Below are 26344 nucleotides of genomic sequence, written 5' to 3'. Positions count from 1 at the left end.
TATTTATGGTTGTCAATGATGCAAGTTTGGTTGGGGATAGCTTGGACTAGTCTTGCACCAATCTCAAGTGAATATTTATTTATATTTTTTTGTTAAAGTTAATTATTGATTTATCTATTTTATAAAATTAAGTAAATTATTATCCATGGATTTCTATTTACTTAATTTATTGAATTCTTTAATTAACTAACTAATTAATTATTTTCCTAACAAATTATTTTTCTCTCTCTCTCCCAGGAGACTATTTTTAGGGTAACTAATATGTTTAGTGGGGTGTGGGGATAGGATGTACCTGTCCCATCCCAATAATAAATGTAATTTTATTTATTTATTTTGCTAAACCAAATTAATCATTAATTATTTTACAAAATTAACTAAATTGGTATCCGTAGGTTCCTATTTATTTAGTTTATTAAATTATTCAAGTAGTTAATAATCCATAGATTCCCCCCAAGCCGAGCAAAGTATTTAGGTTTATAAATTGGATAGGTATCATTGGGGTTAAACCTTTTCATTGGTTGGGCCACGTCTAGTTTGGGATTGTATGAGATGTGACTGGGAGTATGAAAATTGAGAAAAGAATTGCTAAATTGGTGTGGTGAGAATAGTGGAGGTTAGGGCTATTTATAGGAATTGAAAATAATTCAATTGCCCAAAATACCCTAAAACACTAGTAGTTTTTTAGTTGTTGAGAGGGGTATTTTGGTTATTGTAAATTATCTATCACTTCACCCAAATGCCCCAAATGTCTCAAACTAGTTGATATATAATTATAGGATATAGTTATTGAAGGGGCATTATTGGCCCAAGGGCCCCAACGGCTAGTTTCTTGAATGGGCTACACTCGATCCATTGCGGGCTTGTAGGTTGTGCTACTTGTTGGGCTGTGTCATGCAGGCCTATGGACCTGAAACCCCTGACCCAGCACGACCCGTGTGCAGGGCTATCCAAAATCTTGTTACGGCCAAGAACAACTCAATTTACACCTCTAATCCTCTCCCTTGGAAAGCAAGGTGTTCAAATTTGGACAAAAAAACGAAAATCGAACTAAACCAAGCTGAATAAGCTAATTCAGGTATTGGTTTGGTTTGGTTTTTGATGTGCTAAAAGTTTAATAAAATCGAACAGAAAACCAAACTACTATACTATATAAAATTGTATATTATATAATTAATTATTTATATTAATTGTATTATGTTTCATTAATTTAAGGGAAATTCGCGATTACTACCTTGTACTTTAGTCCTAGTGTCATTTTACTCCCCAAACATTAAAACGCGACAATTCGGTACCCGAACTTTCAAAACGTGCCAATCCAATACCTACCATTAACCATGCATTAAGTGGCATTTAAAAAGACACAAATGCCCTTCGCATGTCTTCTAATTCTCTTTATCAACCGTTCAAATGTTGATAAAATAATGAACAGTGCCAAATCCTTGTCTCTTCTATTCAAGAAAGTTGGAGTCACTATAATGCCCACTAAGACATGACCCCAACTTTCATGAATAGAAGAGACAATGATTTGAGACTATTCATTTTTTATCAACGTTTGGATGGTTGCTAAAGACAATTAGATGACACTCAAAAGGTGTTTATGTCTTTTTAAATGCCACTTAACGACTATTTAATAGGCTGGTTAACGACAGATATTGAATTGGCACATTTTGAAAATTCAGTTATTGAGTTGTCACTTTTGAAAGAAGCCCTGTTTTTGAATTATCATTTTGCGAGTGGTTAAACCGGGTTTGTTCAGCTAACGGTTAAACACCCGTTAATATTAGTGTTTTTGTCGAACTGTCAATGTGGTCACTTCTGAATGTTGGGATCACGTATCCAATAAACCCATGAGTGCATAAAACGTGGACTCTCACAGTCCGGACTTCGATCCCAACTTTACACTATCTCGGATTCGTACTTCCGACCAGGCCCATTAGAATTTTGAGAAAACCCAAGCCCGAGCCCGGCCAATGAACAGGCTACGGACGTTTTGAAAATTCCCTCTCCCCACTCCGTTCTCTTTTTCTGTCTGGCTGCTTATTCTCTTTTTGATAAGTATTTCTGTCTGGCTACTTTGGATGGAGGTGAAGGACACGGTAATTCCCGAAGGCCACCACCGCTCGATGATTAATTCTGTTAGAATTTTAAATATACCGTTGTAAGAATCGTGGTATTTATTCTGCAATCTTTGATACGCTTTACCTTGTCATTTTAATTGATTTTGCAACGGTCTAAATCCTTATCAATCGACCTGAGAGCAAGAGATTATCGAGTAATTTCTATATAAGAGTTGGTGTTTTCCATTCAGAGAAGAGCTCAACATCGTGCTTCTTAGAAAAGAGAAAACAGAGAACAAAACCACTCGATTTCCTCAAACTTACCTGCGAATGGCGATCCATGGCTCCAGAGCCAGTTCACTCAGGTGGAGCTTCGCAACTTGAATTCCTATGTGAGTAATCCTCAAAACCCTAAAACCCAAGTAGCTTTCTTGTTTGTGGGTTACTTCGATGTTTTGTCTATTTTCTTGATCTTGCATTTGAACCTGCAATGTTGGCGGCTGGTTTCTGCAGTTCCTCTCATTGAGGAGGGAGATCGGGCGAGTGACAATCAGAAACTTGCTTTCCAGGACGTCGGAGCTGAAAACCGTTGGAGAGTCTTTGACTGAGGAAGAGAGGGCTGCGTGTTTCATCGAATCGTATTGGGACATGGACGAGGAGGTATAGGATTTTGAAGTCTTCCTTCGGGTGAGTACTATTATAGGATCTGCGGCTTGAATGCGTAAACGTTGAATTTGAATTCATTTATGGTTTTGGGTTGAGAAATTGGTACTGGGATTATGGATTTTAAGTAGAGTGAGCAAATCATATCGTTACAGGTCTATTTGAAACTACAATCGCATGTTAATGCTAGAATTGGTAGCTGAGCAAAGAATTTGACTGCATTTCTGAAGGCTGCTAGGATGACATTGCTTCACACCATCAGTGGATCTGACAAAACGTCCTATGTTGCTCATATAAATAACTACCTAGCAGAATATCAGTTCTTGAATAGATACCCTCCTATAGAAAAAAATAGAAAAAGGGAAGGGAAGGGAAGGGAAGAAAAGACAAGAGGAAAGAAAGTGGTCCGCCCTCTACCCCTTTGGCTGGGGGGCTTTGCCCACTAGGCCCCGTCCCCTTTTCAATGCAGCCCAATTTCGACAAGAACCCCCCTTAAATTAGTGCTATGCATCTTTATTCTTCTTAATATAAAATATTTTCATTAAAAATAAAGAAAATGAGATCCCCCTTCCTCTTCTTCCTCCTCACCCCCTCCTCTTAAGGAGGCTTAAGAGGTATTACCTATTTCTTTCCTTTATTTTCCTTTATTTTTCCGCTTAAGAGGAGGCTTAAGAGGTGTTACCTATTTCTTTCCTTTATTTTCCTTTATTTTTCCTCTTAAGGAGGCTTAAGAGGTGTTACCTCTTAAGGAGCCTTTTCTTTCCTTTATTTTTCCTCTCATTGCCTAACCCTCTAATCTTTTTTTAAGTAGCCAATTTGTTTGCCTAAATTAGGTGTACCATAGGTGTTACCTATTTCTTATTTTTCATTTCTGCTGTATGATTTATACAGTTCCTTCCACCCACTCTCGATCTATTTGCCTTTCCATTGCATTTGTCCATATTGGCTTGTCCTTTTGTGTTTCTTTCTTCCTTTTTCTGGTCTAGATTTTCCCTGTTTTGTTTTTACATCTACTAACTTCAAAGTAATTTCTCCTTTCTCTTTCATTTTCACGCTTATTTGATATATACTGGTTCCTTGTGTCTGAGATGACCAAGAGTATTAAGGTTTTGCTTACAAGGAGGTATTCCCTTATCTATTTTCTAGATTGATGACTGTCAAGAGGTGGATGTTTATCTTGAACCTGCAGGTTTTTCTCTTATGGATGAAATTGATTAATAAAGACACATATTGTGTCTTGATTTTGTAGAGATTTATTTTTGGTTTGAAATAAGTATTGACTTGCCCTGCACCTGAGTGTTGGTTGAAGGAGATTTTGCTATCTCTGATTATATTTTTTAACAATTCATTTCGTAGTTGCTATCCCATAATATTCTTCACTATTTTCTATAAGTTTTGACTTATGGGCGTGCACATGCATGTCTATGCTTTATATACAAAAACGTGTACATGTGCATCAGATGTTCTTTTTTAGATTTAAACTCAGTTCTTGTGATGAAAACTGAAAGAGAACTTTATTGAAAGATAAAAAGGCGATGTGATTTAATCTTAGTTCCTTGAAATTAGTGTATTCAATGCATCTTCCTAACATAATTATCAAAAAAAAAAATGCATCTTGCTAACACCTAGGTGCTTTTTCACTGTAAAGGTGATCCATCTACAAGGCGACCAGAATTCAACTTCTTGTAGGAGAAGGTTGCCTCTTTGAGGTCTACACCTAGAACTATGGCTTCCACCTTTGATCTTTCTGTTGTTGTTGCATTTAATAAATTCTTTTTGTTTTTTGATGAAGAAAGATTTTTTCCTATTAGAATATAACATAGTCAAAATTCTGGAGAGTTGGCTGCCTAAAGGAATCACATTGCTAGAAACTTGAATAGAATCTAAGTTCCCCTTTTACTTGACTTAGAAAGTTACCTTAACTTTGATCTTACAGTGTCATGGATGCTTATGGGAGTTCATAGAATGGTGGCTGCTCTGTGATAGAAATAACAGGAAAGCCCAAAACTTGATTTTCTGCAATCTTTTTACCCAAAAGATGTTTGTTTTCTCTCTGTTTTCTGTATTTCTGCTTTGAATGCTACAACTGTTTTCATCATCTTTCCTGGTGAGATAAATTACACAATCTCTTGAAATGTCTTTTTAATCAATTTCTACTTGTTATCTCTGTTTTGTATTTGATTTCTACTTGTATTTAGTGACAGGTTTTATTTTTCTTTCATTTTCTCTGATTATATCATTCCTTTCTTTGTCGTTTGGGGTGTAAGATGATTTTTCCCTTAAGCAAAAGCACTTTCACAATTATACTTTTTGTATAGTATATGATTCTGTTGAGATTAGGTTTAATTCCCGGAATTGCTTTGTTTGGTTTAGATAAATGACCGTTATGAGTTCCCTCTGGAACTAGACCTCGATAGAGATGGAAAATACCTGTCACCTGAAGCCGATCGAAGAGTTTGCAACCTTTACACGCTCCACAGGTACCTTCATGATGCTTCCCCTACAATACTGGTTCTCAGAGGAGTAATTTATATAATTTAAGTTGGGATGGGTTGGTGAAGTATGATACCTTTGACTAAGAGAGGAATATATATTTGTGTTTATGTCAATTTTTTATTTTGTTATGTTCAGGTTCTTACATTTGTTTGTTTGCAGTGTTTTGGTTCACAGTGGTGGGGTGCATGGTGGACATTATTATGCTTTTATCAGGCCCACTCTCTCTGATCAGTGGTAGGTATAGCTAGAGCTTGTTCACTGAATATTTTTGTTTGGCTGTTGTTAACTTTGGGAAAAATTGCTGGTTAATCAAATGCATTCAACCATAGCAATAAAAAAAAGCATTTTTCCGTAGCTGCACTATTTTAGGTGGTAAAAATGGATTATTAAGTGCAGACACCTGCAATGGAAGTATCCTACTATACACATGATTTTTTTTTTTTTAATAACTAAAGTAAACCAAATTCCATCTTTTAATGACTAAGCAGCAGAGAAGGAAAACACCTAACAATACTATTGGCTACATCAAAATTAAAAGAAAGCCCTACAGGACCTTCAGAAAACAGAATATGTAATGACTCAGTGAGCAACCACTATTCTTCCAGCAACTTGGTCCAGGTCCCTCTGCCCGCTTGAGGAAATATCAATGATGTTCATTTTCTGCAACTGCTGAAGAATGTGTCGGGCGATAGAACCACTGCTCTTGCAGAAGTGTGGAGGACGACTGCCATTCCTCTTACTGCCACCATAAATCTTTCTAAAACCCCCAACACCAATGCCCTGTCTTAAGTAGATTTTCTGGGACATGGAAGCGGCTCTGGTGTAGTACCAATCTGGGTCATATGGTGCAAGCTCCTTGAATGTGGTGGTCTTCACAATATCAGTCCAGTGAGGAAGCTCCATCTTCCCCGATCACTTCAGATGAGCCGCATAAGCCTTAATGAACTCATGAGGGGAAACATCCTTCACCGTTCTAGCAGTCTCCATGGCTGTAGCTAGACCCTCGAGCTTCACCGAAGGTTGTCTGAGGCAGGTTTTCCTCTCTAGTACTATACACATGATTTTAAGAACTCTGTTTTCCTCATTTAGATTGAGGAATTTGATATTCCTCATCTCTAGCAATTGTTTCGATGCTGATTGAACTATAAGCTGTTTTTGATTGATCTGTACTATATTTATGGTTTTTTTCCCAAACATCCCCCTCTATCGTTTGGTCTCTTTTTCTTTACTATTTTCCAATTGTATTGTTCACCTCGGAGTTTTAAATGTTTAAAGTAGCTATTTTGCTTCCATATATTTATTGTTATGTATACTTTTAATACACCTTTGTTATTGAGGGCCATTGAATGGTGTAATGGTAAGTTTGAGGTTGACAATCACGAGAACATGGTTTTGTGCTTGAGAGCGGCCACTTTATGCAAAAAATGTCAAAAGCAGGGATTAAAGTATCGGATACGGATATAGATACACTTTGGAAACACATCGATAGAGATGAAAACATGGAACCACTTGGATATGTTCGGAAAATGCAGACAAATTCCATAAGTATATTAACATCACTAAATCTAATGTCAAAATAATCACAAATAGTGTATATATACATGGATACAAACGAAAATATGGAAACACTTGGATACGTTAGGAAAATGCATACAAATTCCATAAGTATTGTTAACATCACTAAATCTAATGTCAAAATAATCCCAAATAGTGTATAAATACATAGGAAATGTATATTTTTATGGTATATATGAAAAAATACATTACAATTATTATACTAGGATGCATAAATATCATACAACTTTACTGATATTATTTTATTTTCTATTAAAGTCCAAGGCAAAAAAACATATGCTACTATTCTATTTGAATTATTATATTAATCATTTTATATTTATTTTTTTAATTTTAACATTAATAAAAAAAGTCAACTAAAAATTTAATTCTCAAATTTTTGGTAAATTTATAATCATATGTAAAACTTCAAACATACATATCATATGTAACTTCATAATTTTTAATTATGAAAATAATTATTCCATTATTAATATTTTAATTTCTTTAAAATTTTAAATTTTTGATATAAATGTAGATTCATTTATATTATATTCTCAAATAATTTGTAAATAATAAATACATTATTATTTAATACAAATTAAAATTTTAATTAATAATTTCTAAAATTTTTAAGATACATATCTTGTGCAAATTTATAAATTTTAAGTACTAAAATAGTTATTTTATTTATATAAATTTATTGAGGTTAAAAATCATTTTTTGATATAAATTTGGATTTGATAGATTTATATATTCTATTAGTTTATAAAATATTAATCTTAAATATTATTCTTTTTAATTTATAGTTAGGGTGGTTGAATATAATATAAGCTATTTGTTTGAATTGGTTGTGGAGATTAAATTGAATAAATGTTAATGTTTTTCACTTATTATCATAAAATGAATGTTGGCTTAGTGGTTAAAGGTGTGTTTAATCATTGGGCATAGGTGGTGTCTTGGGTTCGAATCACGCCACCCTCTAATTTTTATAGCGCGTTTTATTATAGGCCCTCGATACACCTCCGTATCACTGTATTGGATGATACTAAATGATACACACAGATACGGTGGCGTATCGGGCCGATATACACGGCTGAAAGGATACACTTCCTCTAGTCATAGCGTATCCCGTACCGGTGCCTTCTGATACCCATATGATACACTCTGTATCGGGCGTATCGTACTAATACCTAAATCCTTGGTCAAAAGTTATGTTTGTATCTAGCCCACCCCTCCCAAAACATCAGAGATATATTGAATCATTATTTGATAATGATCTTTATCTTAGTTTCACTATTTAGGATCTCTATCTATCATGTTTGGTCATGTATCACTGTGACTGTATTAGCACTCTTTAGTGTTGTAAAATCTGATAGCGATTGAGTGATTGATGCTTTTAGGTTCAAATTTGATGATGAACGTAACAAAAGAAGATATGAAGAGGGTACTAGAGGAGCAGTATGGCGGTGAGGAAGAGGTGACACATTTTTAATCAAACTTACAAGTGCTTTTTGCATATAAAAATGCATCTCTATCTAGATAAGAAAAATTTGCGCTTCTCAATGGTAACCTTGATTACTGTTTTATTTTATGCCGTCTTTTCTCTTTTTGCTCGACAGTTGCCACAAACGAATCCTGACTTCAACAATACTCCATTTAAGTTCACGAAGTATTCAAATGCATATATGCTTGTATATATATGCGAAAGTGACAAGGAGAAAATAATTTGCAATGTGGATGAGAAGGATATTGCTGAACAACTTAGGGTAAGATACTTCTTCTATGTATCGTAGATTTGAATTTGTAACTTGACTGTTTCTGTGATGATTTTAATAGAGGGTCTTCAATAACATATTTCAGATAAGGTTGAAGAAAGAACAAGAAGAAAAGGAGCACAAGAAAAAGGAAAAAGCAGAGGCACACCTTTATACTATTATAAAGGTTATGGCTTCCAAGATTGTCTTTCTTTGTTATTAGCTATCATTGAACACTCTATGCTAAAGCATTTGATTATTACCTCTAGGGTGCTCGAAATGAGGATCTTGTAGAACAGATTGGAAGGGATATATATTTTGATCTAGTGGATCATGACAAAGTTCGCAGCTTCTGTATTCAGAAGCAGATGACTTTCAACATTTTCAAGGTACTTGCTTAATGTTTCATTTGCATCTGTTTTCAGAAAGTTTAATTTGTAGGTATTTTGTCAATCAATAAATTAATTGTTTCCATTGATCTGTTATTGATAAAAAACGTTTCCATTGATAGTGGTTCACTAAATATCAAATTATCCTTCATATCTTTTGTATGAGGGATGTGGGCAATGAAGTGGGTTTGTAATAAACGAGTGCAATTTTATTAACCATAGAAAGAGTGTATTGTGTACAATCAGCTTAAGAGGGGACGCGAGATGTTACCTCCCCCTGGAACTTAGCATTAAGCAAATAAACACACACTAGCCTGAATTACAATTATAAGGTAGCCCAAAACAGGTCAACCCTTGATACCCCTTGTTTTGCCAAAGAATCAGCGGTTGCATTTGCAGATCTGCTAATCCACTGAAACCTAACTGCCATATTTGTACGCAAGTTAACATTCTTCAAAAGATCCCTGTAACCCCACAACTATTTCTGGATTTGTCAGCCAGCCCACTACCACCTTGCTGTCTTTATCTCTTAGAATCCCTCTTATGCCTGAGGGCCCTGGATTTCCTTGACTGCTTCCGTCAAAATTCAATTTTACCATTCCCTACGGAGGGCGTTCTGATTCTACTTGTAGTTTGTTCTTTGTGGAGGCTATGGATGCCACTACTATGCAATTTCTCCTTAAATCGTCAAAAGAGAAATCCACAAACAAGTTTGAAGTTTTTAGTCAAGAGGTTGCCCTTGTAATGTTAAACTCCTCTACTTCAGCAAGGCTTCTTTCCTTTTCTTGAAAAATTCTAGCATTCCCCTCCTCTCATAAAGTCCACAAGCTAGCTGCTCTAATGCACTTCCACATTAGCTTCCCTCTCTATCAATTTCCCAAAGGCTGATGGAACAAAAGACAGGCAAGTTCCACCTGCACCCAAATAATAATGAAACCCAGTTCCAAATATTGGCAACAAAAGAGCAAGATATTAGCAAATGGTGACATTCCTCACTCTTCACTTTACACAATGCACCAATTTGGGGACAAGCACATATAGGGTTTTTGCTTTTGCAAGTTTTCCATACCCAACAGAACACAACTATTTTTAGAGGAATTGGCCTTGACCAGATTTCTTTAATAGGAAAGATTGGAGACTGGAGAGGAGAGGGTAGAGTAGAAAGAGGCACAAGTGAAGGAGCCATGGGTCATTGTGCTTGTGTTTAAGGGATGATGAATTTGCTTGTGTTTCAGAGCTCTTGTTCCTTCTAGGGATGAGTATTAGTAACTTTATATAATAAGTTTTTTGAACCATTAATTTTAAAATTAAGTTTATATTTCTTATTAATACTATTGTTTAATATTTTTGATTTTTTTGCATTTCTTTTGATTTTTTTGGCATTTTTTGAATTTTCTGACATTTTTTTTTATTTTTAGCATTTTTTTAATATTTTTTTTCACCTTGTGCCTTGGGTGCAAATTGTTCCTTGTTCCTTGCGCTTTTAAAACACTGGTTATGGTTTGAAAATTCCTAGCATGGGAGAATAGATTCTATGTTCAACTGTCACTTGGGTTTTTTTTTTTTTTCTTCAGACTTTATTCATTTAATGGACTTCTGTCATCAATGACTGCATTGCACCATTTTTTGTTATATTGCTATAATACTCCTTTCATGTTCTTTCTGTCATATGATCTGACTTGCATGTTTTCTTACAAAGACCTTGTTACATCTTGGAATGTCCAAGGAACTGCATTGGAAGAGTTCCTCCTAACCACCAAGAAGGGCTTGAACTTATGTCATGAACATTAAATTATTGTTGTATAACAAGAATCTGGCTGAAATTATGGGATCGGTGGTTCGGAGTTAAGCTGTTTAACTGTTGGGTTTTTGGCTTGACATAAGTTGATTTTATAAATATACTAGTAGTACATTAATAAACGTCATTGGGTTGCTATGTAATTTTATTTCTGTTTATTTCTGCTTATCCAGTTCTTAATGGATGTAATACTTTGTTAGAAGAGGTAACACCTCGTGCCTCTTCATGGGTTTCCTGTATTGCCTTATATTCTGATTTAATAAATTATTTTTATTCATAAAAAAAAATTAATAAACATCATTGCCAAGAGTTCCACCCCATCCCTTGTGGTAATGGTTTTTGAGTTTACATGTCAAATGCAATTATTGGATAGTTAGAATAATTGCACTGAGGCAGATTTGTGCCAAATTCTCTCTTTTTCTCTATTTTTCTAAATAAAAACCTCTTGGTTTTTGAGGGGTGTGGCACAAAGGCGGCTCATAGAATCAGGAAAGTAATATGTTTTACATTACATTAGCTACTTGAAGTATTGCAATTGAGTGAAAAAAGATATTAGAGGTTTTACATGCTTGAAAATGTTTCATATGTTTGATTTTATTTTTAAATTCTCATTTGAATATGCTTTACATCTTATGTTTATGTATTTTAATTTTAGATAATAGGTTGTTTAAAACATTTATTTTAAAATTTAAGTTTATATTATGTTTAAATATATTTTTTTGAATTTTCTGACATTTTTTTATTTTTAGTATTTTTTTTTTTGTATTTTTGTGCCTTGCTTCAAAAAGGCGTGCGCCTCGCCTTGTGCCTTGTGCCTCAGGTGCAAATTGACCCCTGCGCCTTTTTTGAGCCTTGTGCTTTTAAAACACTGGGATTTTTCAACTTGTTGCTATTGTATTGATTTGAGAGTGAGGAATGGAGGGGGGAATGTGGAACCCTTGATCTCAGCCTTGGCCATAGGAGAAATCCAAAGTTGTACTCTGTTTCTGATCCAAATTTCCAGTGACACCAAACTTCGTTTCTGTATAAGCTGTCAGTTGGTCCTAGGAGGTGTCAAAGATGGGTCTGCTACTCAGAGTTACCGTATTAGCATTTACTTCTAACAGCCTGTGGTATGGGTGAAACTTCCAATGAACTGCAGTTAAGCAAGTGTAAGTGCCTCTATGCCTGTTTTGAAACTACTGTTTAGCATTGAGAATCAAAACTTGAGATTTGTCTTTATGATTAATTTTTAATAATTAGATTCCTTTACAAGGATTGGGACGATATTATTAGGATCTATTAGTATATATTAAAACAAAGATGGCCTCTCCCTTATCTCCTTACCCAATTGAGGCTTCTCCTTGCTCCTTAAAAAATACCATTCCTTACACTCTCAACTTGCCACTACAGCACCCCTGTTTTCCTAAAATCTCTCACTCTCACGTTTCCAATCACCTAAATCATCTCCTCTCCTAAAAATTTTCCTAAACCATCTCCCTACCTAATTTCTATTTATTTCCATCTCTATCTCTATCCACCTTGCAAAATACATGCACTTAATTTCTCATCAATGTATTAACGTTTATGTAAAAACTTTTTTGGAAGAAAGTTTAAGGAAAGTTTGAGTTAAAATTTAAATATTGAAATAAGATGAGTAAAACATATCTAAAATAATAATAAGGGAAAAATATATAATGCAATAAGACAAATAATAAAAGTAAGGTAAAAAATTAATAATTAATTAAAAATCTTATCATAATTATAAAAAATACAATTTCAAAATTAAATACAGTTAATTAATTAATTAGAATTGATAATTTATTACTTAATTAATTATGGTTAATTAATTAATGTTAAAAAATACTTTTAATATAAGTAATTATAGTTAATTAATTACTAAACTTTCCGAAAAAGTACTTTAGTTTTAAATTACCATATTTAATGAATTACTTAAATTATAACTATTGTTATTTTTATTTCTGTAAAATAATTTTACAGCGATTAAAATAATAGTAATTATAATTAAATTATTACTGATAACTAACTTAAATTATTAATTAAGTATAAATGTAATTAATAATTATGATAATTATTATTGAAAATTACCATAATTTTTGTAAATTTTGATACTTAATTAGTTCTGAACTGTTTGAAAAAGTAGTTTAATACTTAATAGTATAAATATAATTAATAATTGTGATAATTATTTTTGAAAATTACCATAATTTGTGTAAATTTTGATACTTAATTAGTTACTGAACTGTTTGGAAAAGTAATTTAATAGTAAATTACCATATTTAATGAATTATTTATGTAAAAAATCAGTAATGAAAATAATGGTAAAATACAATTAAAAGACTATGATATGGGTTGGTTTGGTATCAGGCTGAACCCTATAGAGTTGGGTGGGTTGGCACGGGTTTGTCTCAACCCTAACTCATCCCTCCCCTGGTTCCACTGAACCCTAACCCAACCTGACTCAATACTATGCTGGTTTTTGGATCGAACCTGCCCTGGTCTACAGGGTACAACTCGATACCGACCCAACCCGTCTCACAGTCTTTCAATTATTTTTTGTGATACATTTTGGAAACTCAAGAGTCATAATTTAAGTTGGAAGTTGGTAGGGTACCACTTCTTAAAAGTGGAAGAACAAAAAAGCTCAAAAGCAAATAGTGATATAAAGCATATACTTTAAGGCTAGGGGGTAGAAGTCAGACCGAATTACAAGAATATCCTTTATATGTGTAGGGGTATTATGATCCGATGGGTGGGGGTTAGCCAAATCTGAACTCGATATGGGTTAATTAATCAAAACCCTAACCTAACCTCACACTTTTTTAAAACAAATATTGAAAGAAATCATAAACTTTAAGGTTAGGGGTTTGAAGTCTGTAATCTAATCTTACACTAGATTTGGGTTAAAACAAACATTGAAAGAAATCATAAACTTAAAGGTTAGGGGTTTGATGTCAAACCAAATTACAAGAATACCCTTTATGTGTAAGGTTATTATTGCTCGATGGGTCAGGTCAGCCAAACCTACATCCAATTTGGGTCAAATAATCAAAACTTTAACTTGACCATCTATGGGTGAGTCAAATTGAATTTACCATTTAAGTGGGCCCACTGAGATCCCTATACGAGATTAGCTACTCTCACTTGGGTTTCAATTTGGATTGTGGTTGGAACAACTAAGCATTACTCAAAAATATAATACTTGGGTTGGATTGAGTTGGTTGAATTAGAAATGTTATAAAGCTCTTTCTACTTCAATTTTGCGTGGAATTGTCCGTGCATTGCACGGGTCCCAACTTGTACACTTGAGTATATCCTATTAAATAAAAGGACAGACTAGAGAGCTACACAAGTCCCTCTCTTCTTTAGATGGGAAGGACAACTTCAAATCAGCACTTAACTGTGATCCCTCATTTAGTTGTGGGGGATGTTTATTCTAGTAAGAGGTGTGTGGAATGGTTAAATTACAACCCTTCCCATTTATAAAAGGTCTCTTATGCTTCCTAATACTACCAAGGAAAATGAATGTTGAAGTGAGTCCCCAGAAAGAGAAACAAAGAGTGAGTGAAATATTGAGAGAGAAAGAAGAGAAGAGGAACTCCCAAAATCTTGTGAGATTTCTATGAGGAGAAGAGACATTAACTGATATGAAGCATCACAGGTAGGGAAAAAAGAAAAATAAAAGCCTTCCTTTTAATACATCTGTTGTTATCTTCCATTTTCCCCTAAGCATAAAATTCCTGGTTTCTCATCACCTTTTCTCTCGAATAAACTGTCTATGGTTAGGTTATTTAAATCTGGTGGATCGCAGTTCCCTACGAGAGATGAAAAATATATATAGGAGTTACCCAACTGTATATGTCCCTTGTATTCAACTTGGCTGATTGCTGTCTTCTGTAAGTTAAAACTTTATATATAGGGTAACATAAAAGTTTTACAGCCCAATAAATAATGGGACTGATTGTGATATCTACAAGTGAAGTTTATTAATTAAAATATTTCTGTTATACCTTTTTTCTTTCCCAAAGAAAAACTCTGGGAGATATTTGAAAAGGAAATGAAATCAGTATACTTACTAGAAGAATTCTGCAATACTGAAATTAAGTTCTTTGGCCTTGTTTTGTTTGTTTCTTTAAGGTAGCAAGGGTTTTCTTTGCCTCTCCATGGAGATGTAATCAAGGGAAGTACGAAACCATCTACGTGATACCCTGAATTAGGGATGATCATGGCTGAACCTGTGCCTTTGCCTGACCTGAACCCTAGGCTGGGTTCCAGCCTACAATTTTTGTTTTGTTTGGGTAATGTGGGAAGAAGGAAAGAAACTTTAAATATAATACACGAGTATACTCACCTTCCATTCTGCTCAGTGCCATACCCATTGCTAAGTTAGAGGGCTTAAATCATATCTTACTACAACCCATGTCCTTTTCGATCTGCCCCTAGCTCTAAGGGTCCCTTCAACTTGTAACAGATCACTTCTTATGGGTGCTGTAGATCGTCTTCTGTGCATTTGAATGAACCATTTTAGTCTACTATTTTTCATTTTTATCACCTATAGGAGCTACACTTTAGTTCTTTTCAACGACTTCATCTCTGACCTTGTCCTTTTTGTTTTTTCCACTCATCCATCTCAACATTAACACTATCACACTCATTTTTATCACCTATAGGAGCTACACTTTAGTTCTTTTCAACGACTTCATCTCTGACCTTGTCCTTTTTGTTTTTTCCACTCATCCATCTCAACATTAACACTATAACACTCATTTTTTGGAATGTTTCTTTAGTGTCCTGCATTTCTGGCCTTACAACTGTTTAGCTGAGTGGTATCCCACCCATTGCAAGAGACTCTTGATTGACCTTTTGGCTTGTCCATCCTTCTGTAGATTTATGTGTTATACTTAATATCATATAAAATGTAATATATAGCGCATACCAGTGATTTAAAAGGCATGCCTCAGGCGCACATGCGAGGTGCATTTTAGGGTATGCACCTCACCTAGGTCCTAGGTGCAATCCTTTCAAAAGGCGCATGCCTGGTGCACTTGATGTGCCTTGTGCCTCAGCCCAGGCATGTGTGTTTTAAAAATTGGACGTTTTTTTTTTTTTTTGCTTTTTTGAACCTAACGGCTGGGTTGAGGGCTCTCCTCCCAGATCCCTGTGCCACGCTTCGATAACCCCTTATTTGGTAATGTTGTTCATTTGTTCGTCCATCGTCCTACTAAAATATCTCCTCAAAAAGCGATTAAAATTGTAAAATCCTTATTTTTTGTGTGAGAACTAAGAATTTAAGACCCTAACATGGACTTGTTTGTCTTGCTTCGAGGGGCATGGCACAAAAGCAGCTCGTAGAATCAGGAATGCAATATGTTTTACATCACATTAGCTACTTGAAGTAATGCAATTGAGGAAAAAAAGAGATTGTGGGTTTTACATGCTTGAAAATGTTTTAGATGTTTGATTTTATTTTTAAATTCTCATTTGAATACGCTTTACATGTTATGTTTATGTATTTTTAATAGGTATTTTAAAACATTTTTTTTAAATGTAGGTTTATATTTTTTATTAGTATCATGTTTAATATTTTTTGTATTTTTGTGCCTTTCTTCAAAAAGGCATGCGCCTTGGGCACACATTGGCCCTTGCACCTTTTTTGTGCCTTGCGCTTTTAAAACACCAGCACTAACCTGCACACACATTATGGCCAGGCTAGAAATCATCACCCCTCTCTTGTATGGTCCTTATCTTAAACAATAAAACTCAATTATTTAATTGAGTGAATTATGTTGTATGAGAATCCTATTCCATCTTTATAAAAACGACATGTGTGTGTGTTTGCTGGGGGGGTGCTTAAACTGGATAATGTAAGTTGTTCTCGACCAGGTGAACAAGTTTCTCCATCATGATTCTGTTCACGTTCCTCAATATTGCTTGTTACAATGTTTGGAATTTCTTTGACTACGAATAATAAAGGGAGAAATAGGGAAGAGGCTAAATTGGAGAGACCACATGACAAATTTCTATTTGTTAATCATAACCTAATGGTCCTCTGGCATTTATATCACATGTTGTTTACATGTAGGGGCCACATCTTGACCCTGATCCTTAATTAGTTGCTACAATTTATTTATAAGAATGGGAGGTAAATAAGAGGATTTGTTTAAATGTGGTGTGTTGGCTGCATACCCATACATATGATATTTCTAGTATGATATCAACTAACAATGGTGCCTTTATTTGGGCACCCAATACAAAAGAAGTTAAAGACAAAAATCCCTTTAGAATATATTGTATTCAACACTCCCCTTCAAGTTAAGCATAGATATCTATCATGCCTTGCTTGCTTAAATTACTATCAAACTTTTGTTTGTGGTCTCCCTTCACGAGACAATCATCAAGTTGGTCTCTTGATCTCACAAAGAGTAGCAAATCTTTCAATTGGCTATCTTCTCTTTGATGAAATGTCTATTTACTTCAATATGCTTTGCATGGCCATTTTGACAAGATTATGAGCAATGTTTATAGCTGCTTGATTTTCATTGTAAAGTCTCATTGGAGTGAGTATCTATTTGAATTCCCATATCTGTCAATAAGGTCTTTAACGAAAGCAACTCATATACCCACTCCATTAGCCATTGCCTTGCACTCTGCCTCTGCACTAGCATGAGTAACAACTGACTGCTTCTTGCTTCTCCAGGAAACCACATTGCCTCATAGTAAAGTACAATAGTTGGATGTAGATCTCCTGTCATTAACAGATCTTGCCAATTTGCATTTGTATAATCCTCAACCTTCATATTTCTATGGTTGGAATATAACATCCCTTTACTAGGACATTTCTTCAAACATACAATAATCTTGTTGACAACTTGCATGTGAAAGGTCCTTGGCTGATGCTTATATTGGCTTATTAGACCAACTGCATGGGATATGTCAGGTCTAGTCAAGTAAAGGAAAAGGAGCCGACCAACTAATCTTTGATAAACCCCTATCAAGGAGAATATCTCCAATAGTGGCACCCAACTTGTAATTAGGACCAATTGGGGTTTTAGTAGGCTTGCATGTTTGGAGCCCTTCTGAGCTCTAGAAGCCTTCTTGAATTGTAATGTATATTGGGCCCCATGCCTAGCTTTGGCTCTTGTGTGGGGCCTCTTTGTATTCTTTTTTTATGATTTTAATAAATTTACCTTTCCTTTTTGAAAGAAAATATCAGTACTAGTGAATGTAGATGCCCCCCACTCTTTTGTAGGTGTAGCAAGAGACTCCGAAGCTTATCCATCAAATCAGAATGGTCTAGGGAAGAAGATGAAGCAGAAATGGGCTGAACGCCACTACCAACAGTGGCCAAATGAGCATTACCTTTCCTCCTTGTCTTTAACATTGGTTTCAAATAAGGATTTAATTTCCAACATCTGTCCTTGGTATGTCTAGGCTTCTTACATTACTCACACACCGCATCTTTAGGCTTTTCATTGACAGTGTGCTTGTTTGTGCTTTACTTCAGTTTAGATGACATAAAGGTTGAGTGCTCAGTCACCAGAGGTTGCATCATTAGTAGCAGGGAGTAGGTACCTGAAAGAGCGACAATATCTGCACTAAGAATGTGTTGCCTTGTAAAGTTAAACACAGGATTCAAGCAACCAGAAAGTCAAATATATATTCTCCTTAATATACCTTTGGTACTGCTCATTGTCTATGGGGCCTTTACATTACAAAACCTTCAAGTATTCTATTTCTTCTCAAAGTGATTGTAGGGAAAAAACACATGGGCACTGATCTCTCCCCTTGACGCATACTACAACTTCTCTTTGAATATGATGCACTCTAGTTGTATTCTTAGTTTGGGAGTAGGTAGCAACAACTCTATCCCAAGTATCTTTGGTAGTGGATAGGAACATATAGATACCGACGATATGATCTTGAATAAACCAACCATGACATTACCAACAAGTTGTCTTTCTCCCATTTAGCAAACTTTGAATCTTCAGGCTTCAACTTCACTTCCTTGCCTGTAATAAATCCCAACTTACCTCTTTCTATGATGGTAAGTTAAGTTGATTGAGACCACTCCAGAAAGTTTGTTCCATTGAGTTTCACTATTGTTATCATGCTATTGGAGGTCTCCACATTTCCAAGAAGTGCATTGGAAGTACTTGACACATCCTTCGTCAAAACACGATTGAAAGCAAAAAATTAAAATTGGCTAGTGGCAAAATAGGAGAGAAAAATCTCCCCAAAATTTTCTAGGGTTTAGAAAAATATGAGCATCTTCCCATTAATCTAGAAACTTAAAATGAGCCAAGTGAACTAGGTTTCATGCTGAAAAACTCCTTCAATATTATAGAGAAAGGCCTAACATTGAATCTAGATTTTTAACCGATTTTTGCTGGGCAAACCACAATATCTTATGGAAGCTTCAAATGACCACAAGAGTCATACAAAAATGTTTCTAAAATCAGTGGTCTGACGCCAGCTGGTCTCCCTTGTAGACGGAGTCAGTAAAAAATGTCTGCCCATGACCAAGAGGTGCTCAGATACCAAGTTGATACCTAGGAGCTCTGATACCAAGAAGAAGAGGATTTGTTTGATTGTGGTGTATTGGCTACTATTCACACCCACAGACATAATATTTCTAATCTGAGAACAAATTACAATAGTGCCCTTATTTGGTGGCATGACTACAAATGAGTTTAAAGACAAAAAAACTCATAATATTTGGTGCCCTTATTTCTAATCTGAACATATTTGATACTTATGCACTCTAGCATCTGAGGGCAGTTACTTTGTGCAAAAGAAATGCCAAAGTTTAGGACTGTATCCAGTCTCTCTCTCTCCCAAGACCCCATATAGCAGGTGCCTGGGACCAACGTTGAGTAATGGCCTTCTTTTAGGCATTGTAGCAACAAAATTATCTGGCAATGCTTCTATATGTATTGTTAGTTATGCTTTTGCATCACAGATTTCTGTTGCAAAGAGTTGATCTGTGAACATTAATTTGAGGAGCCATATATCTTTTAGTCACTACTTGTTTGTTCATACGAGTACCACTAGTATGATCATTTTCATTCTTGTTAATGTTATTTGTCATCATCTTCTTTGACTATCATTTAATGTGTTAATATGAAGCTAATTCTGTTAAAGAAGATATAAAAAAAAGCTTATTCTGTTAGAGTTGTGGTCTTTCCTTGATGATTTGGTGGTTGTCAACCTAATATAACTGTCAACAGGAGGAGGTTGCAAAAGAGTTTGGTATACCAGTGCAGTTTCAGCGTTTTCGGCTTTGGGCAAAGCATCAAAACCATACCTATCGCCCCAATCGGCCATTGACACATCAAGAAGAAGCACAATCTGTGAGTACTTTCTGCTGTTATCTTCTTGTCTATGTATGATATTCTACTCTTATGTTCTATGAGTTATTATGAAGCAGAAACAAATATGACCTATAACTTGGGGGGGGGGGGTTTGAACCAAGTTTAGGCCTGACCCCATGACTTAAACCTTAAATCTAGGCCTAGTACAATCAAAGTCAATGCCAAAGTTTACCAACCCAAGCTTAGTTCAAGCTAATCCTATCACCACTTTCAGCTTATGTGAGCTTGGTCTGATCTAGGCAAATTGGTTGGGCTTGAAAACCTTCCTGGAACTTATGTTTTGCATTTTAACTTTTCATTTAGGTTTTATAGTCTTTTATTTTTAATTTTTGGTATTGGACTTGGGCTTCTATGAGCTAGGTATGACCTAGGGAAATTGGTGGGCATGGTTTTCAAAACTGGACCGAACTGGACAATCAAACTGGAAAAACTAGGAACTAGTTAGGTGACTGGTTCTGTTTTACCCCAGAACCATTATTTCCCCAAAAAACGTTGATTTGGTCAGCAAACCACTGACCCAAGTGGTTGAACCGTCCAACGATTTGTCTATTATTTATTTATTTTTTATTTTTTATCAAAACAGGCCATCCATTCAGTTCGAATGGTCGAACCTTGACTTGGGAATCGAACCCCCGATCGGTTCATTGTTCGGTTCAATTTTAAAAACATTGTTGGTGGGGGTTTGAAAGCCTTCTTGGAACTCATGTTTTGCAAAAGCCCAAGCCAAACTTGCCCAAGTTGCACCCCTACCATCGTTCTAATAATTTTTAGGTTCCATAAGAAGAGGGAAAGACCATATATATGTAGCCACAGGAACCTATTGTCTTCCACCTCTTCAGTGTCATTATTGGACACTCCAGCACACAAGCTCCATTTGTTTAGTAGCACAACTACACCATTGAGAGGAGACCTTGGATGTGTCTACTTCCCTGCTCAAGGGAAAGATGAAGAGGAAAAGAACCCCTACTAGATGTTTGACCCTCATCACCAAGGTGTTTCTCCATTTTTTGGACCACCCAACTTACCACCTGCCTGCAATCTAAGGGGTGCAACTTGGACGGGCTTGGGTTAGTAATTTTTTAAATTCTTCAAATCAGGTATGTGACTTGTAGCCCTATTACAATGTCCCACTTCTTCCACAAAGCAGCCCACTAAACAACACTTGAAGCATTTTCTTTCGCCACCACCTTAGAACTAGTGACAATGCACATGGTAACCATGGCCAAATCCTAACTTATTGTTTCAATAAAGGATTATTTAGATGAACCTTGCAACCATTATTGCCTGGCCCACTGTTTTGGGCAACCCTTTGACAACACCGACTGCCAATTCTAGGCAACCATGGCACAACCATTGAATCCTAAGTCAGGGCTACTGCATCAAATCTGTTTAGATACAAACAAGATACAAGAAGTGAATGCCATGACCTTCATATCCGTTCAGTGTGAACTGTTGGTTGCTGCTTTTTCTGAATTAGCCATTATCATCTTGAGGATATTAGTAGAAGTGGTTGCAAATATTGTAACTCTAAAAGTGATATTTAAAGTTACAATTTTCTTATATTGGTAAATAGCTTTAAAGTATGTATGGAGCACATGTTTTATTGCTCATATAACTTCTATAGGTCTGTATTTTTAATATTGTTGAGCAAAGCAACTACTACAATCACAGGAGACCATGTAAGGAGAAATTTACATTCTTTATGATGACTTTTTTTCCCCTTTTTCTTGGTAAGCCTTAATTAGCTTGTAGTTTTGGTTGGATTACAAGTTTTCAGCCAGCAACATATTTCCATTAATGCCTTTACTAAAACATATTTCTAGCATTGCTTTTGATCAGTAAAACCATCTGTATTGATGGTATGATTTTTAATCAATGTTTTAGCTTTCGTTACATATACTTTTAATTTTAATTGGTTAGAACATTGTACATACATGGAAAGCAGGTGTAGTAGACTATTCTGTTATCAATTTCTTTACCTGTTTATTATATCCCTAATTTGATTAATTTTATATATGTCAAAAGTTCTCAAGGATGCAATCTTTTAGTATAAGCCTTTGATAATTTTAGATTCAAGTAAGTTATGCATGCTTGCAAAGGGGGTGTCATTATATATCTATTATTGATTTATATGTCTATTGATTTTTTCTTTAATTGAATGAGTTTTATGTAAATCTCCTTATGACTAATATTTGGAATTTTAGTTTAGATAAATGTTTTATAGATACCGAGATTACTTTCTGGGGACGTCATTTAATAGGAAAATAGATACAATTCACAACTAGGTGATTTTGTCTATTTTGCAATCATATATATTTTGTTTTGGTCAATAACCGAGATTTCATTAAATGATTAAAAAATGAGTACATGGAAGGGGAGCTAAAATATCTTAACTCCCTACAACTTTCACCCAAAATACAACAACAATTACAATGAGATTTCATTAAATGATTAAAAAAGGAGTACATGGAAGGGGAGCTAAAATATCTTAACTCCCCACAACTTACCCAAAATACAACAACAGTTACAATTGAGCCCAAAAAATAGAATTCCTATTCATCCCTTGTCTAGATAATCCATAAAAGAATTAACACTTATTTTTATTCATGTGCATCGAACTTCCATGTCCTTGGTCAACCATTTATATTTCCTTTTTTCATTGCTGTAACTCTAGAGTCTTGAGTTGTCTTAGTAGGAATCTTCTGAACTAAAAAATAATATGAAAGAAAGTAGTTTCTTGAAGAGAGAAGGAGAAGAAGCGAAGAAGAGAAGTTGAAAAGAAAAGAGAGCAATAATCTGGCCACCCCCTTCACTTGTTATTTATGCTAAAATAATAGAAAAGTACAAGGACAACTATGCCCTTATAGGGCGGAAAAACATATATAATACTCAAAAACATAATAAAATTTGGACTCACATAACTACTATGGTCCCCACCTCCTATCTAACAACTAACATAAAATATCTATTCATAAAACTAATTAATCTTCAACACTCCCTCTCAAGTTGGGAGTAAATGTCACACATTCCCAACTTGCGTAGATCATGTTCAAGCTTGTTCTTTGCCACCCCTTTAGTGAGAACATCAGCTAGTTGCAACTCTGAAGAGACATAAGGCAAACAAACTTCTTCAGTTGTTATCCTTTCTCTTATAAAGTGTTTATCAACTTCAATGTGTTTTTGTCCTATAATATTGAATTGGATTGTGGGCAATATTGATTGCAGCTTGATTGTCATAGTATAACATCATAGATTCCTCTACTTTCACCCTAATCTCACTCAAAAGAGATCTAGCCCAAATAAGTTCTGATTTATTGTTGCTCTCTAACACTAGGAACATTGAGGACAATGTTCATCTTAAGTGTGGGGGAGTTAGACTGTGGCTATGCACTTCAATCAGCCCAACACTTATATACATGCATTGACAGTCCAAATAGATTGAAAATGCCCTCGAGATCATTGCTGTTTATTAGGTGAATTCAAAGAGGGAATACAATGAGTTAAGGGAGACCACTGTATGTGTTAGTTTTTATTATTGTGAATGATCCAACTGAGTATGATTTATACAATGAGTTGAGAGAGCTGAATATGACTTTCATCATGACCAGCCCTAACTACCTTCATGTGTATGATGCACTTGATTGATTTATTAATGATCACTCAAGCTAGTCCATATCTGAATTGCTAATGCATGAGGTTCAACAATTGAAAAAGGTAAAAGAAAAAAAGAAAAGAAATAGGACAAAGTCCAATTGACTCCGCTGTCATAAACTGAATAGTAAAACTAACGGTTTATGATATGAGTTTAGTCCCAACTCTGCTATTCCGAGTTGAATAGTAAAACTAGCAACTTGGAATATGAGTATTGTTATCTGCCTCAAGCCTGTGACCAGTGTGAGATGGAGCATAAAATGCACTCACACCAAAAGAAAAAAAAAAGAGAAAAAAAAAGAAAAAAGAAAAAAATACCCCGTGTGAGATGGAGCATAAAATGCACTCACATCAAAAGAAAAAAAAAAAGAAAAAAAGAAAAAGAAAAAGAAGAAAGAAGAAAATACCCCGTGTGAGATGGAGCATAAAATGCACTCAAAAAAAAAAGGGGAAAGAAAAGAAAAAAAAATTCGGTGACGGCTGAGGTTCAAAGGGACAAAAGTTAGTTGATCATTCAATGAGGTGCAGTGACAGATTTGAGACCTAGCAAAGTGATGGTTAATTTTGGTGGTCAAGGAGCTGATTTACATATTGAATGGAAGTGAATGTTGAAACTTGAAGAATCTCATATTCTCCCCTTCCTTGGCTCTTATGTATGTGATAAGAATGGTAGTTCATAGGAATTGATCAGAATATTTACACAAGTTTCCCAACTACTCAATGCATTCTCCTCCTAAAAATTCATCCAGTAAATGGTGAGAATAAGGGGGGATGATCAGTTTATGGCTGATGTCTTTGCTTGAGGACAAGCAAAAGCTTAAATGTGGGGGTGTTTGATTTGTGCACAATTTACATATAAATTTTGATGTTTTATGCATGGTTTTGGTGCTAATAAATTAAGTAAATTAGATTTCTATTTATTTAATTTACTAAATTATTCAAGTAATTAATAATTTATTTAACTAATATGTTATTTCTCTCTCTCTCTCCGAGCCTAATATTTAGGGTTATCTCAGTTGGGAAATTTAACTAATAATTTATTTAACTAATAAGTTATGCCAGGTTCAAGTCGGTCTTTGCCTTCATATCAGCAAAAAGCCTGGGCTGGCCATCAAGCCTAAACCTTAAGCTTGTGGCCGACCCTCATATAAAGCCCAAAGCATGACTAAGAAATTTTAATTCTTTATTTCTCTTATTTTATTGCCTAATCATTTATATATTTATATTATTAAGTTAAATAATTTTATTTATTTATTCTTATTAAAAAATTTTGCTAAAAATCCCTCTTCCATAATTGTTGCTAAATATCTAATTATTTGTAATGATGCCATTAATAAACATCTATTATTTTATTAAGTTAAAAAATTATTTATCTAATTTAGGCCAGGTTCAGGCTAGGCTTTGTCAAGGTTAAGATTTTGTCAAAATTTCAATAGGCCCAACCTGAAGCCTGAGCCCGAAACAATGTAAACTGTTAACTCGGGACAACCCGACTTGCACCCCTAAAATTAATAGTGTAAACTATTAACTCGGGACAATCCGACTTGCACCCCTAAAATTTCCCCTCCCCCACTCTCCACCCCAATGGGGTGTCCCTCCTTTAACCATCCATATTTATTCCCCCCAGCCCCCCAAATTCCACCTTAGTTTTGGCCCCCTCATGAAAATTTCCTAGCTCCACCCCTGCAAAAGAACATATTCAAGCCCAAGTACGAGCCCAGCCCAACCATTGGCCCTAAATATTGTGTCGAGCCTGGCCAAGGAGATTATTATTCTTGTTGGTGATGATGGAATCAAATTACCGGGTAATGCTTTTGATTCTCAATTTTATTTTGATAGGCAAGTACTCTCTTTCTTTGTAATCCGAGTTGGTTCAGATTGATGTGCTTTGCGTAAATTTAATAAATCTTTTATAATACATTTTTTAGCTTTTTTTTTTTCCTAATTAGACAAAGAACTGTTGTTGGTTGTATTTTGCAATAATTAATAGATGTTTGAGATAGTTTTAGGGACTTATTAGATGCTTGAATATCATGGTTTTTTTTTTCTTTTTTTATTTTCCTTTTGAATTTTGGTTCATTCGTGCAATCTCTCTCTTTCTCTCCCTGGGCAGATTTTTAGGGACTTGTTAGATGCTTGAATATTGTGGTTTTTTTCTTTTATTTTCCCTTTGAATTTTGGTTCATTTGTGCAATCTCTATCTCTCTTCCTCTCCTTGGGCAGATTTTTAACTTTCTAGCTCCTTTTTGAGTACAAATCAATATGTCCAATTTGTTCACCGGTGCTTCTTAATTTTCATTGGTCATTTAATTGTTCAGAAGGAAAAGGTTTGCGATTTGCCAACAGTCATGAATTTTTAGCAATAATGGCCCTGTCCAAAACTTTATTCACATCTCTCTGACAAATCAATGTTGGACACATTACTCTAATTCCTAAAAAAATTACCAATTGAAAATTAGTTATTAATTGGAGATATGCTCAGCTTGGTTGTTAGCCTGTAAAAGACCAAGAAAATGCAATCTGTCATGAATTTGTGCCCACATGCTGGTTTTGATGAAGTACTAGAATTTTAATCCATACCAACAATAGCAAAGAAACATTTGAAAGT

At 34.9% G+C, this 26344-nt stretch overlaps 2 pseudogenes across 1 annotated transcript; one reads left to right on the top strand and one right to left on the bottom strand.

Moving 5' to 3' along the window:
- Window positions 1-2078: 2078 nt before the first annotated feature.
- On the top strand, window positions 2079-24222 carry LOC148852717 (ubiquitin C-terminal hydrolase 12-like; annotated as a pseudogene). The gene is made up of 9 exons (XR_016099445.1): window positions 2079-2096; window positions 2571-2717; window positions 5094-5200; window positions 5376-5450; window positions 8174-8250; window positions 8393-8539; window positions 8634-8714; window positions 8797-8916; window positions 19942-24222. The product of XR_016099445.1 is annotated as a ubiquitin C-terminal hydrolase 12-like (transcript).
- Window positions 5496-6301, bottom strand: LOC148852718 (small ribosomal subunit protein eS19x pseudogene; annotated as a pseudogene).
- Window positions 24223-26344: the final 2122 nt, after the last annotated feature.

Source organism: Nelumbo lutea, chromosome 5, assembly GCF_056320005.1.
Source record: "Nelumbo lutea isolate HS-2025 chromosome 5, American lotus-T2T, whole genome shotgun sequence".
Lineage (NCBI taxonomy): Eukaryota > Viridiplantae > Streptophyta > Magnoliopsida > Proteales > Nelumbonaceae > Nelumbo > Nelumbo lutea.
This window is presented reverse-complemented; position numbering and strand designations above follow the sequence as displayed.